Below are 14,430 nucleotides of genomic sequence, written 5' to 3' on the forward strand. Positions count from 1 at the left end.
GATAAAACGACCCGTTTCCGCTATAATAACTACACAAAAAATATCGTTAGATTTGGCTTGAGCTGACTGAATTCACAGAAAATAAAAATAAAATTAACAAGTCGAATAATACTGAATGATGAAGTCTTTTGCCCAATATAACGCAGCTCGATAATGGTACACTCATTGAGAGGCGCCCCCATCTAGCGATAATAATTTATATCGGCTCATATTTTAATACTACGGTGATATAGAAATCACAGAGATACTTTATCTGAGTGTTAGTGATAATTATTTAAAAAAATCAAAATATAATAAACTAAATTGAAATATACGTGACGCTCGTATTTTTCGTCAATCCAAATATTCACCGCAGTCTGTATTCCAAATATTTACTGGTATATAAATAACTTCCGGTGCATATCTATCAGTAGCGCATCTATGAAACAATACACCAGTGTAACTGGAGCGTAAGAATTAAAAAAAACAGGGCTCTAGAATCGAAGTCGTAAAAAATCACCGACTTAAGACTCCTTTTTATAATTGTTGAGTGCACTAAAAAGCGTTTATTTTCCGCGCTTAAAATAATCAAATCTGATTTAAGAGCTTCTATAAACGCTGACTTGTAGAAATCAATTGCCTTTTAACATCTAATTCAGTTTAAATCACGGATAGAAATGAATAAACTTAGATTTAGTATTATTAAATTAAAGAATAGATTTAATCAACCTGGAAAAATAAAAGGGTTTTTCCTTTGCGATTATAGTTATTAAATTTATTTAATATAAATATTTTATTTTACGTATATGGCCTTATTTTATTTTATGTATTAGCTTTTATCACTATATACTATAAGGCGACCAGATTTTGAAAATATCAAAGGACACTAAAAATAAAATATGGTAAATTTTTGTTCGAACGAAACGTTATTTCGGATTTTTTTGTAAATATAGGGCAAAGGACAAAAACCTTGAAAAGGACTTCTGGTCACCTTATAATTATTATATATTTACGTTTATCACTTTTATCATAGGGCTAGTTATTTAAAATTTTACCGACTCTGATTTTAAAAATTTAAATAAGATTATTTTTGATAGCAGATAATTGATTTTCAAACGTAAAAAAATCATTAAGCAAAAAAGGCCACGTCTACCTTATTCACCTTTAATAACAATAATTATAGTGATATATTTAAAAAAGTAAATATAAAAACTAAATTTAATAATAAAAATAAACAATACACGTAAAATAAAATATTTATACTTTATACTCGCAAGGGAAAAAAACTTGTTTTATATTGCCAGGTTGACTAAATCTAATCTTAAATCTTTAATAATACTGAATCTAAATACAATCTTTTCTATCCGTGATTTAAACTGAATTAGATCTTAAAAAGTCAGCGTTTATAGAAGCTCTTAAATCAGATTTGATTATTTTAAGCGCGGAAAATAACAACATAACTAAACATGTTTAATGAAAATATTATAAAAAAGAGTTGTAGTCGGTTGATTTTTTACGACTCCTCCTAAGGTACTACGAATCCTAAACCACAGCCTGGTTATCACTATGACGAATCTGTCAATTAATTTATTTAAGTTGTGTCGCTTTTGAATATGGCGTACGTTATTATCTCAATATTTAATATCAATAAAAATATTTAAAATTTATTTTTTTGCGTTTTCCGAAACTCTTATCGTTTACGTCCTGTGCTTTTTTTCACACACGCTAATCATTCGTTAGATAAACGATATTCTATTTGTTTATAGCCATTAAAAAATACACAATAAATAAGGGGTAAAAAGAAATATTGATAATCATTATTAACGTTGTATATATATATATATATCGTTTCAAACATTATGACAATTGAAAAATATCTATTTTTAAAAGAACCCAGAAAATGTTTATTCGAGCTCAATTGGCATAATAGTGACAACTAGAAAAATCAATCAAGACATTTAAAAATTATGAATTAAAACGATACAGAAAAGGCAAACAAAACGTCATAAAAGTATTATCTCATATTTTTTTACAAATATGTTATATAAGATATAGGATAGGCAATGTTTTTGTATACTATCGCGAGTTACTTGGCCGCGCAATGTTATTTTTCTCAATAGCCGATACAATTTCATTCATGAAAACGAGGCGTGTTATAAAAGAGGTAATTTAAAATATTGAATAATTTTTTGGCGAGTACTTTATCTCTTCCGCTTGACGTTTGACAGATTTGTTTAAAAAGCGCGAAAATTTAATAAAAGTTGACACTCCCAAAAAGTTTATTTTTTACATTATCAAAAAGAATTCCTATTTTGTAGGTTTTGAAAATTTTAACAACGATTTTTTGTGATGTGACATTTTAATAGTTTTGATTCATGTTCACTATTTCGGAATTATATTTTAAAAAGAATTAACTTTTATTAAAAAAAAATATTGGGTAATAGATGTGATCACTAATAGTGATAAAATAAGCAACATTACAGCATGATACGACTAACAACTGAAAGACCCGGGCTCGAATCTAGGATCAGTCTATCGTAGGTTTTCCTATATTTTTCTATTCACACTGATGATTAATTATATTTGCATATAAATAACGTAGAAATAATATTGCTTTTAGTAAAACCCAGATGTTAATAACACTGATGACTTTTATCAAAATGATAATAACGATTGAGCGCGATCGCTAATCGATTTATATTGCGTCTGAGAGGTCGTAGTGATTATTATAATTACAATTCCGATCGATCACTCTCTGAACTAAGAAAACTGTCACTTACACGAAAATGTAAGATTGAGTCGTGTCACTATTTTATACTTAACGATTATTTAACACTCGTGGGATCGTTTCCGAATCCATGATCCATTGCACAGGCACTGATTTTGGTTGTAGGCGTACAACGTATGAATCGGCGACGTCGCTCAAACACACAGCAGACGATAAGGCACGAGAGCCACGAGGAAAAATAGTAGAGAAAAAAATTATCGAATTACGTAACGTAAATAACGGAGATCGTCACACGCACAAAACACACACACGCACGAATTCGAATTTGCCGCGTCGGCGACGTGCGCGCGCGCCGCCGTCGAGATGTGTGTGTATATACACGTTTAAAAATAATAAATAGCGGAAACGGGCGCAACGTGTATGGGCCGCGCGCGCGCTGCGGCGTCGTCGTCGGCTGCACAAACAAAAATTGCGGCGATCGTCGTCGTCCGCGTTATTACGTTGTGTATCAGACGTGGTGTCGCACCGCGTCGGGCAGGCGGCTAGTGGTCGTTCGTAGGTGGCTGTCGCCGCCGATCGCGGCCGTCCGCACTACCATTGTAAGTGTCGGTAAAGACCGACGTGCACTCCGGCCCGCGGCTCGACGGGCACTGGCGACCCTGCGCCCCGCCGACCGCGTCTCTCGGGCCCCCCCACCGCCGGCCGTCTCGGCGGCGGCGGCACGTTTTTATGAATGGGCCCGCGTCCGGCCATCATGAATGAAGTGCGCGCGCAGCCGGAGCGACCCCCACCACTCGCGCGCAGCCGCCGAGGCACGTACGATTTTTCCCGAGGAAATTGTCGCCGCCGTCCGATAGTAGCGTTCGACGTGTCGCTTTCGCCGTACGCATCCGTGGCCACTCACTCGCGCGGCGGCGGGCTACCTTTCGCCGCACATTTACACTCAAATCGAGCGATTTATAAACACGGGCTACTTTTAAACGCGCATTTCGTATCAAAGTTCATTGAACATATCAAATGAGCGATGGGCTACTTTTAAATGCGCATATCGCATCGAATGGGCTGACGTAAATAAGAGCGTAGTAAACTCCCGCGATGTTTTACGACGGGCTACTTCTAAACGCGCATTTCGTTCATTGAACAATCGTATCAACTGTCGTGACGTTCGAGTGAACGTAGTTTTACTACATGCACCATTGAACGATCGACGTTATAAAATCACGCGATTTTTAATGGCGGGCTACTTTTATTTGCCCATTTCGTAATTAATGTTTGAATGAACGTAGTAAAGTCGCGCGATCTTTAAATACGAAATGCGCATGCTCGTCTGACGTTATAAAATTAACGTAGTAGAAATGTGCGATTTTAACAGTGGGCTACTATTAAACTCGCCTTTTTGTATTAAAGTTCATTAAACGACCTAACGTATTGTATATGAAAACGTAGTAAAATAGCGAAATTTTCACGGCAGACTACTTTTAAATGCGCATTTTAAATTAAACGTCAATGTATGTGCATATATGTGAACGTAGTAAAATTGTGCGATTTTCACGACGAGCCGCATTTAATTTCACTAAACGACCTTCATGGAATCAATGATCGAACTATTCAAGCTCATTTTATCGGCAGGCTACTTTTAAACGCGCCAGTCTGTCATATTGCAGTTCATTGAACAATAGTATCAACTGAATGACGAACTTTTTAATACGTTATTTGAGGAATATTATGGAATACAAAAACGACACTTTGTTAAGTTCGCCCTTCATATACGATCGGGCTATTTTTAAGATCTGATGTAAGTGATATACATATGTATGTGAACGTAGTAAAATCAAGCGATATTTAACGACAGGTTACTTTGAAATTCCCGTTAAATGATTCGACGTGCATATATCATAGTAAAAATGGTTACTTTTGAACACATTTTAACGGATGTAAAAATCAAGCTACTTTTAAATTCGCATCTTGTATTTCTTGGAGTATATATACAAATATTATAAGTAAAATTAAAACACATTGTAAATCATTTGAGCTACTTTTAGTTTAGTTTTACCTAAGTGAATGTAGTAAAATTGCGTGAATTTTAACGACAAGCTAGTTAGTTTTAAACTCGCGTTAATTGTATGACTGTAATTGTAGTGTGTGATGATATTTTTACAACGATCGAGCTACTTTAAAAAAATCGTAAATATCATATTGTTTAGATTCTCTAAATTAAGCATTTCTTAAGAAATTGTTATTGAAAGTTTAAAAAGATGTAAAGCCTGTATGTACATATATAATATATAAGGTTGGTAATTTCATAGATGATAAGTGTGTCAAGTGTTAAAATTACTTCATTCGCGTAGTAAAAATCTGCAACTTGTGTTTGTGATTTCGCCTACGTCTTAGTTAATACAAAAGAGATTGATGATTTTATATTACTCGTTTTTTGAGTGCACCTCTATAGAAAAATTCATTCATGAAATATATCCGTGTTTTGCTAAAGAACATGATTAGTATTTATTGTCCAGAGAAATACAAAATTACGATTTAAATGTATATATCTATCACAAGTAACAACTCAAGAGCGTATTCAGGGACAAAAAACCTGAAGCTTGACAAGTGTAGAGGGGGGGCAAACGTGTTTTTCCCAAGATTTCTCGAAAAAATGCAAAATGATGATTTTTTAATTCTCAAAATGTTTTTTGTTAAAAATAAAATTTAAACAAATATTTTTAAATTGTTTAAATCACTGCAATTTTGAAAACAAATAATGATTTAAGCCCGCTAAATTCAAAGCTGCATTCAGAGCAGGTGGTGAGAAAAGGGACAAGGATTTTCGATTAACTTTCTGAAAAAATATTTGACAATATAACTTTTATGTCCGATAGCAATCTTTTCGTTTCGACTTTTTTTACAGCTCAACAAAAAAATAAGAATGATTTAAAAATGATTATATTATGAAGTATTTGGCAAGGATTCGTTCGCCGGATTAATGAAAAGTCATTTTTGAAAAATACGCAGGAAAATAACATATAATAAAAAGTGAATATTTTAGTCAAAATATTATCGCATATAAGACTTTTAAATAAATTAATAATGTAGTGATTATGTACTGTTTCATATTAGTTAATATTTTGCAATCCTTCGCATTCGTTTATAGTTTAATTATTAACTATAATGTAATTTACATATATATAAAGATTGATCTAAATTGTTGTAAATGAAATCAGTAAAAAGATTTTCCATATATACTGTATATTATATTTTTGCCTAAATTTCTCGAGAATCCTAGAAAAGTTGGGAGCAATTTCTCATTTCAAATGAGTATCGCTAATCATGATGTTAAGATGTTTTAGTATTTCTCATTAATTTATTTTATCTTGTTATTACTATATGTCTTATTTTGTCTCTTCCTGAATCAATGTATCGTTAATTTTGTAATAAATTTCATTAAAAATATTATGTTAAAATTATGTTTTTCGTCAAAGATGTTTGAAAATATTTAGTATATTGTAATTGTAATTTATTAGGCTACTTTAAAAAAAATGAAAAGGATCTTAAATCCTTATGTGCCTCTCGAAATTATTTCTCGTAACGATGTGAGCGCATTTGATTTTTTTCGGCTAGTACAATAGTAGGTAAGTATTGATTTTTAAACAAAATAAAGATACTCGGTCGCCATGGAGGCTGACGGATGTAGAGATATCGATCGTGGAGAATCTGTGAATGGAAGGTCGTAGGAGAGTGGGTTTTGTGGTACGTGAGTGTGGCGCGTGGGCGACTATGCTTTAGGAGAGAAATTTTAAACGAAAGTTGAATCGATTTTTTTTGTAGCCAGTGAGAACACTTTTCCTCAAAAGGAGTACAATTTCAGTGTTTTGAATTAATTTTTACAGACATTACGACGCATATGAAAGCTGAAATTGCGTAAGTGAAAGTCATGCGTATGCATCGTATTCTTAGAAGAATCGATTTCGATTTGAAATTATGAAACAATATGAAACTTATTTGATACAACAAATAAACGGATTATGCCATAACTTTTGTTTTTTATTTGAGTCACTTTTAATTTTATTAATTCCCGTTTTAAAAAGCCATCAATTTGAGAGCCGCGCATGTGGGAAGGGTCCTCTGATTATTGGCTGTGTTTCAAAAAAATAATCCACACATCCACAAATCTTGGACGAGATGCGCACATCCATTCAAGACCAATCGTCCGGAACATATCGAGATTAATTCCTTGGAATATAAATAATTGGAAGACGTGTGCTGCTGTTGCTCTTCTTATCGAGTTGGGGCCGATTTCGCAATACGTTTTTAGACCTCTAAAATGATAAAGTCATCTAAATATATCGGATTCATCACACTCTACAATAATAAAACGAGAATCTATATGAATTTAAAACAGGCAGATAAGCGTCGATTTTCAAACGTTAATTGCTGGTGGAAGCGGAGGATGTGGAGTTTAATTAAACGCGTCCGTGTATGGTGACTCGTTTAATTACAGCGCAAGATAATGACTAATATTCCATGGTGTTTTTGTTAAATAGCCATAATGCGTGATGCGAGAGCATAAGATGGTTTTCATGAGCAAACTGGTTCAATCACTGGAAACCGGATGGCGTGCGAGTGTGGGAACATTTTGTTAGATCTAATTTCAATGACGTTAACACGTTTAATAACACATTTCCCGGGACTTTTTTTTCTTATTTTTAATAATGATTTATAATAAAATCAACCTGTTCAACATGTGCGAGATTGTGGTAATGAATAGGTATTTTTCAATTTGATCTGAGATAATTTTATAGGATACATAATAATTATATCACAAATTTAATTAAATGTTTACTGATTAAAAACAGTTGTTTTTGTCATAGAATAAGCCGGAACGGCGTTCCAGCAGCTTTTTCAACGGATAACTGTATGTAGCTTACTCTTATATGACGACGGAAGATTATTTAAAAAAATATTTATTTAGCGTTCGACGTTGCTACTGTAATGTTAGGATTTAAAAGTGTAGTACAAAAATGCTTTTAGAACTCTTTCATTATAGTTTAGCATTGTCATAATCGTAGTAGGTGATTCTGTCAATGTTTCATTTTTAAGAATCAATCAAATGATAAATACACTTATGATAGCTTGAAAAGAAAAATCACATAACCTAGGATTGATGTGTGATGCTCTCTGAGAATTAGAATTAAGTTTGGACTTACAGGACCTCAACATGGACCTGTACTTGACAAATGAAAATAAAAGTACTGATACAAAGCTTTGAAAAAAGATGACAAAACTTTGGATCCTATTATAAATACGCTGTATGTGATCTTCGCTTTCGTGAAGTAAAACCCCGCGATAAAGATTCAAAGAATGATCCAATAACGTTTTATCCAAATGTCAAAAAAAGGTTGCTTGATTGATAAGACGATGAGTTGACGTATTGATCAAAAACATTGGCCTAAAGGTATTTATACTCAACAGACATTAAAAACTTGTCAATCAGACTGCAACTAAATGAAATATAATTGATAAAGACTGAATACCATTCCCACGAGTTTTCGCAAATAAATCTAATTGACCCATAACAAAAGCTTCGTTGAAGATAATACGATTTCAGCACTTCTGTTTATCAAACTTGACGGATCACCTAATACTTTTCGATCATTCCAAGAACATGGTCTGTGGTTACTCAGAGGACGACATTCATCCATAGATACTAACAGCAAGATTTCTCGAACGAGAATTGGACAAAACTTTGGAATTTACTATGAATATTTTCCTTAAACACAATTAACTTAAGAACTGAATATATAAACAATTTTAATGAAACAATAACAAGATGTGAATTCCGGCACTTATTTTCTTACAATAAAACACCGATTAAAAAAATCTAATAATTGGTAAATAAATTAATAAAATATGTATTATTACACTCGCTACTAACTTCCTTCGTTACACCTAATTAAAATCATTTAAAAACATAATAAACTTATAAAGTTTAAGTTCTCTAAGATTACAGTACTAAACACACATTAAATCAAAAAAATCTAAAAACTTAAACAATTGCATCGGTTAGTATTTTTAAATCTGAAATATACAATATGGATTTAATTCCTAGATTGACATTGCAGTATCTACTACTCATATAAAATTATTTGACCTAAAGTATAGCAGCATATAATATTAGGGGTACACAGAAGGACGTTTTTTTTAATGAAAAGTAATTTTCCAATAACAAATTTATTTTACAAAATAATCTCCATCGACAGATTCAACCTTCTTCCATCGATCAGGCAAGTTTTTAATACCACTTTTGTAAAAACTGACTGGCTGTGAATTAAAATATTCAGAAAGAAATGTTTTAACTTTACTAATACTTCATTTTTTTACTATCTAAATTATGTTGTAGAAACTTAAATAAATGGTAATCTGATGGTGCTATATCGGGGGAATATGGAGGTTGAGCAACAGTTTTCCATCCGGGTTTTTTTGTGAAGCAGGCGCGTCGCCTTGTTCTCATCGCTTAGTGCGTGTGTAATCAACACGCCTTCCCAATATTTTTTAAACTTCTTTGAATGCTAGACCATTAATATATCCTGTCTTATCTGTTAACTCCTGAATCGACACCTCTGTATTGGCTTCAAATTCTACAGCTATACGGTCATCATCGATGATTTTTGGTGTCCTACTTCTAGGCTTGTCTTCAAAACTGATTTTTTTTAAATTGATGAACCACTAAAACTTAGCCATAGATGATACAATTTTTGGTTACTATGGTTGCCAATTTATTTTTTATAAAATTCATACAGCATAAAAGAGCCTAAAAACACCTTTCTCGGAATGAAATCTTCCATTGAAACTTGTGGTGTTTTTTGTTGTTATTATGTTCGTAGCGCCCTCTTCAGATGTTAATCCAAGCACTACCAAAATCACTATAAAAAACATCCTTTCTTTTGGGTATCCCTAATATATTACTGTTTTATCAATATAGTTTGATCAAACTATGATCGAATAACTACATAAATATTTTAATACTTAGAAATAGTTCGCCTTTAGCATGGTATGATAAACTCAATATGGTATGATAAACTCAATAAACTCAATATTCATGGTAAACAATTAATCAAAATTGAAAATCACTATTATATAAATCTCAGTACTCTGTACAACTGAAACGGTGTCGAAGACCACTGGTCATTTACCAATGTCTCTGATGAATATTTACGATCGCAAAAGCGAGAGGGCAATCTTCCACAATGCCGTGATTGTCTCGGCCAGTTAAACAGCAGCGACACACATTACACTCTTCCAACCCTGGAATTGGAGACAATAAACACTTACACCAGCCAAACAACTTAATTGATGCAATTGACGTATGTACGTATGTATGCCTCCCCATAGCACTCAACGTCAATGGCCGCGTGCGGTCCCAACCGCCAAATGTCCAATTTGCACACATTGTCCGTGTGATCAATGAAATTGCCGGTTCAATATTGGCAATTGGCACTAATATAAATCACCGATTCAAATAAATCACACTGCACAACAATATTGTCACAAATATCAGATAATCTGATTCATATGTCAAATTACGAGATGATTTTAAATGTCTTCGTTTTTAATTGCATCTTTTACGAATGACTGTAACTCACTATTTAGAGTTGTGGGTCATACATACATTATAATTATGGCTTATGTATGTAGTAAATATCATCATCATATCCGAATACAGCTTCGATGATAGATATACTAGCAAAAATATAGATGATTTGTAATATTGAGTGAGAGGATGAATAGTCACTCGCAAGTTGGATAAACCAGTTTAAAGAGGAGATCTTCTTTGTGTCTGAAATCAACATGGTTAATATCAAGAGGAGTGGAAAATGTCCGAGAAGAATTACAGAATCCATGCGTTTTTATAGCACGTTTTGTACTATATAGTGGTATCCGCACTCGGCGACCTAGCAAGGCAAGCGGCGTTTTATGGCGATTCCGAGAAAGTAGTATTGCGGAAAATCCCGCGGAATTCGACTCGACGCCACATGACTGATGGCATTCCGATTTTGAGCCGTGTTTGATTTGTGATTAATGGCACAAAGCCGACGCTTGAATAACTTTGCATACTTAGTGCGAATTTTTAGCATATCTCGCGCGGAATCCACTTGGTGCCGTCAACATGGAAAATCGATCACACTCGACCACAATATTATAATACTCGCTGCCATTATTTGATCAGATCTTTCAAATGCTGAGAAGTGTATACCAACATATGATTAATGATACAGATAGGACGAAGTTTCGTAACTAGCTGTATTAAGAGTGTTTCTCATTTTTTTTCTGTCATACCCCCTCATGATTCCGGTATAAACTTAAGGGTGAGTTTGCACCTTTTAAATCTTGGATTAATGTTTAATTTTTCACACAATTTCCATAATTTTTTAACGAAATGTGTTCTTACATCCAGGGCCGCCGAGAACGAATCCGGGCCCCGGGAAAACAATGACTCCGGACCTCATGACAAAAATGGCATTTTATATATTTTTTAACATCGTAATATAATTTCTTGAGAGAATATAATAGGCACGAGTTAACCCTTTCTATGCTACAAATAAATATAAAAATTAGCCACCGTTGCGACATATTTTCTAAAATCATATTTTATGCAAAGTATTTTAATTTGGCATTAAAAATTATTAAAAATATCTACTCATAATTTCATTCAGATTGAATACATAAAATCATTCAGATTAAATACATAAATTTACTGCTACTAATTTACATTCGTTTAATATGTCCTCTCATGTCTAATTCCTGCACTACACTCTTTGGAAGATGGCACAGGTTGGCCCAGGTTGGCCAACGACGGAGAATATCGGTTCTGCCCGCTCTAAAATCACTCAGAAGTTGTCCGAGGTTATCGAGAACGGGATGTAAAGTGGGGGTAATTCAGTCGACTTGACAGCTTCGAGCGCTTCCGAACATTGTCGGCAAAAGGACCGGAGTCAAAGGGACCGAAGTGCTGCTCTTTCGAGAGCGAGCGGTGAGATACTTCCCCTTTCGCTCTCTCGCGTGTTAAGTGACGAGAGTGAGGGAGAAAATTATATGGTGGTTCGCAAACTGAGATAGAATGAGTAACTCTGTTCAATTTTAGTATGCGCGTAGGCGTCCTATGGTCAACACGCATGACGAGCGCTGCATCGTGGTCACGTGGTCAACATATAATACCACATGCTACAGTGGGACGCATGTTAATATGTTTTATGAAACTCGATCTTCAACAGGCTCTTACTGACATCTTTGAATATTTTAGGGCACCAAAAGGGATTAATTATATTTTTGATAGTATATTCTTCTAACGTATTAATTATCTTCTAATTATCCAAAATTATTAAAGATGTAGAATATTCCTCTAGCCGAATATTTAATGTAGGTGAGACAGGTTTATTTTGTAAAACTCTTTAACAATGAAAAATATGAAAGAAGCCTTCACGCACCTTGACAAATTTTTAAATATTATGGAAGATTGTGATCCCAATGGAGAACGCATATCTCAAGTGCGTGGGGCGATCAATAAAAACATAGCATGTTATAAAATACTATATGAAGAAAAGAAAAAGAATAGTGGAAAACAGTTAACTCTTGATAACTTTTCAAAGGAAACACCCGCAAACCCCACTTAAACGTGTCTCTTAAACGCCTCTTAAACATCTTATATTTACTTGATAAATAAATATTTTAAAATACACACAATTTCAATTTTTTTTACTTCCCTCGACTTTCGGACATTCAACATTCGCACACATTTTCAGGAACCAATTAAGTGCGAAAGTCGAGGGCCGCCTGTACTTGATTATGTTAAAAATTTTTTTATGTATTTTCCTAGATCGGTTTATATAAATGTCACACCATAACGAATTCTTATTTAGAATCGATGGCGACAAATTCTAGGATAGTCAAAGATGTGTTGTTCGTTTTCTGAAGTATCTTTTTTATGCCTTATGGCATTTTGCAAAAGCCGACCTAGATTTTGCGTAAATTTAATATTTACGACCGAAAAGTTTTCATTGATTTTGTATTGGTGCATATATCAGTAGCATAATGTTAATAATATGACAATTTAAAAATTGCGATTATTTGGCACTTTTTTCGATCGCGCGCAAATATGCCGGTGTACGTGACAGAAGCCGCCGTACAAACGTCATTCACGGCCGCCGTCCGGACGGCATATGAAATTTGCGACAGTGTGGTCGCTTACTCGAAATCGTAGATCTCGGCCGACATCAGTTGTAACTTCGGTTCGGACAACTTCCAGAGAGTGCAGTGCAGGCATAATATTTTTTAACGTTCAAAATGCAATAAAGTCAACAATAATTTGCAAACAAACGCGTCAAAAACTACAATATGTACCTTTGAATAATAATGTTTATTGTGAAAGTACTAACTGGAAAATGGGTGCTTTTAAAGGCAATGTTTCGCTCCTTTGAAAACATCAGTATATATGTACATCTCAAACAACTGTTGTTTAGTTCAGATTCATTATTTGAGGACGGTTTTTACTTTTTTTATAAATATATTCTTGCTATGATTTTTTCCAGAGTCGGGTACCTCAAGGAGAACGGGCCCCGGGAATTTGTCCCCTATGACTATAAATACAATATTAATATGATTTTAAAACCATCTTAATGTTATATTTATAGTCATGTTTGTATAAATGCATCATAAAATTAAATTTTTGGTGAACTCAGAAAATGAAAGCAAAGAATACCTAGATTAGCCAGTGACACTTTTTTGATCGTAAAGAAAGATTTTTCCTGACTTCTTAAAATACTAAGTGGCATATCTGAAATATGCAGTACGAAAAATTTGAAATGCTTTGAAAATGTCAATCGAAAACAAAAAGTTTTCAATAATTAAATGATGCGGATATAAATTCTATTGTCACTCAAACAGAAGAGGAGGAAAATTATAGTGAGAATACAAGCAAAGAAGATAGTAAAAATTGCATTAATCACAAGACGGCGCAGATTTCTATGGAAGCTTTACTGGACTACATCGACCAAAAGGGATTCGTATATAGCTCTTAGAAAAAAAATTGTACTGTTTTGAAAATTATTTAAGGGGTTCTCAAAAGTAAACGAGAATCAAGGTCTTCTTAATAAATTATAAAATTGATAATCTGTATTATGAATAAATAATACATATTCTAAAACCAAATAAAAATTAACTTGGATACTCGAGAATATCCTAGTTAATTTTTATTTGGTTATCTTCTTAATCACTGGCGTATCTTACAATTATCTACATACATTTTGATGTATTATTTAAGTGCGAATATAACATTTTATAATTATCGGATGGGACTGCACAGAAGAGGAATATTTGTGTGAAGCCTTGAAAATTGCAATCGTAAGATTAAATGAGTTGACCCAGAGCATATCATCAAGAGGTAAATTACGTACCACCAAAAAGCGTTCTTCTCCACTTCATAGACATTGAAATGTGTCCATTATGACTGGCTATTATGTCCGACTAGCGATTGCTTTGTATGGCCACGCGCTCGTACGAGTCCAGAGATGAACAAGATAATGTATTCGTTTGTCGTTTCAATTATCTTTTATGCATCGCAGCGCTAAGAAGAAGATTTTCAAGTTGTAACGAATCGCTCGCGGAATATGAATTTTTGAAACTCGTAATTAATTCTTGGGTTTTTATGGTGTTTTTAATATGTATGGAAAAGAAGT

At 33.7% G+C, this 14,430-nt stretch overlaps 1 protein-coding gene across 8 annotated transcripts in view; it reads right to left on the reverse strand.

Moving 5' to 3' along the window:
• Nucleotides 1-14,430, reverse strand: part of sty (sprouty signaling antagonist) — a 165,209-nt gene that overhangs the window by 46,330 nt on the left and 104,449 nt on the right. Inside the window, exon 1 of one of the 8 annotated variants that reach the window (XM_088192353.1) lies at nucleotides 3,208-3,394. The exons of 6 other annotated variants lie outside the window; for them this stretch is intronic. The gene's annotated coding sequence lies outside the window, so the exon portion shown is untranslated. Of the gene's footprint in view, nucleotides 1-2,802; nucleotides 3,108-3,207; nucleotides 3,395-14,430 lie in introns of those variants that run through there. One more of the 8 variants, XM_088192355.1, reaches the window with a different exon arrangement.

Source organism: Plectrocnemia conspersa, unplaced genomic scaffold (genome assembly GCF_051122295.1).
Source record: "Plectrocnemia conspersa isolate PC_06_02 unplaced genomic scaffold, ASM5112229v1 ptg000009l, whole genome shotgun sequence".
Taxonomy (NCBI): Eukaryota; Metazoa; Arthropoda; class Insecta; order Trichoptera; family Polycentropodidae; genus Plectrocnemia; species Plectrocnemia conspersa.